The following is a 2,185-nucleotide window of genomic DNA, read 5'->3' on the forward strand; positions in this document are numbered from 1 at the left end:
TTAACAACATATTACTGGTATTACTATCATATCAGTATTACTACATGCAGGAAAAAGGGCACTATGATGAGCCAGGCCCATTCGTACCTGTTTCTGTATAATTCACTTAATGCTTCAGAACTCTTTGAGACAAACACTGTTTGTCCTCACTTTACTGGTGAGGAAACTTGAGACACATCTATAACAGGAGTAAAATTAAAATACCTATCTCATAAGTGACTTACGAAACTGTAAAACATAGACCACGTCACTTATGTTTAAGAACTCAATGTTGACTATTATAATCATATTGATTACTAATATTTACATATATGGAGATAGAACATGTCTTCAACTTTCAACAAAAATGTCAAAGGTAAAACATTCACAAACTGCTCAAAAGTTATATATATGTACTTAAGACTATTTTAAAAGTTGTATCTTTTAAATTGTAACTTGTAGAGGAAATATTGTGCACCTTTCCAAAACAATGTAGGGAAAATAAGTCAAAGTAACAAATGGAAACATGATTTTTTAAAAGGAAGAGACAGAAAACATGAAAAGGTAAACAAGAGATATATAAAAAGTAAATAAAAACTAAACATTATTTGCTCTATATATGAATGAAATAAAATTAATTTTACAAAAGCTGAGAAAAAAGAACATATCCTAACTACAAGCTGTAAAAGTCAATCATATAAATTGAATATATATTGGAATAAATTGGTTAGAAAAAGTAAAATAGGTATTATCTATATTTTATCCTACTATTTATATGTATGTGCATTAATCTTATAATTGCAATTTTAGCGTTATATTAGCAATACCATTGCTAAATACTCAAGTTTCTTTGCAGTTCTTTCTGTCTTTAGACTACATTATATGAATTTATACTACTACCTTTTGGAGACTGACAGGATATCAAATTCATTATTCTATAAATGTTAAGGGAAAGAATCAAAATTCATGCAACATTTTCTTTTGAATTAAAAACTTTAAATAGCTGAAAATAGTTCTTATTTAAACGAAGAAATTGCTCATCATTGAGAGTAATTTACTTTTAAGCAAATGTGTGACTACTAATGTGATAACGAAGATGCCATGATTTTTCAGGTGAAAAGGTGATGCCAAAATTAAATACTCAATGATTCTCTACATTGTAGAAATACGCAATGTAGAAAAAACACAAACATTATGATGTGATATAATTAAGTAGTGTTCTTATAATAAAGGAATTATGATGTCATCCAACTAGAAACATTTCATAATAAATGACTAAAGAATTAATAAATGTTGGGCTGCCCCTGTGGCTACGTGGTTAAGTTCATATGCCATGCTTCGGCAGCCCAGGGTTTTACCAGTTTACATCCTGGGTGCAGACCTAGCACCGCTCATCAGGCCATGCTGAGGCGGCATCCCACAGAGCTCAGCTAGAAGGACCTACAACTATAATATACAACTATGTACTGGGGGCCTTTGGGGAGAAAAAGGAAAAAGAAACACAGTAAGACTGTCAACACATGTTAGCTCAAGGCTAATCTAAGAAAAAATTAATAGATATTAAGAAATAAGAGAAATTGAGGAAAACATTAAACACTACCACAGTGATGGCATCTACCATGTCCAGAATGTACAAATGTGAAAGTTCTAAAGGTCAGGGGCAGCCAGGGTTGACTAGTGTGTCTCACTTCAGCGCACTCCTGGGTTCAGTTCCTGGGTGTGGAGCTACACCACTCTGTTAGCGGCCAAGCTGTGCTGTCGACCCACATACTAAAAATAGAGAAAGACTGGCACAAACATCAGCTCAGGGTGAATCCTCCTCAAGAAAAAGGAAAAAAGTAGTTCTAAAGGACAGAATAGCTGATTTCCTCCAAAAGTAAATGGCAAGAAACAAATTAAATACCAAGGACTGTTGCAGATTCAAAGAACCACAGATTAACAAACCAAATGGAATGGAATGCATGATTCTACAAGAGCTGATTTAAACATAACTTTTAATTAAACACATAAGACAAATTGGAATAAGACTTTTTTACCAAAAAGCATTTCATAGGTGGTACTGATTATTCATTGTGATTAACAATATAAGGAATTATTATTGCATTTTATACTTTTCAACAGGTAGTTTGATGATTGTGTTTCCACTCATAGGTGGAAATTAGTATATTGAGAAGGAGATCTGATCGGTGGTTACCAGGGAAAAGGG

Source organism: Equus quagga, chromosome 2, assembly GCF_021613505.1.
Source record: "Equus quagga isolate Etosha38 chromosome 2, UCLA_HA_Equagga_1.0, whole genome shotgun sequence".
In the NCBI taxonomy this organism is placed as follows: Eukaryota; Metazoa; Chordata; class Mammalia; order Perissodactyla; family Equidae; genus Equus; species Equus quagga.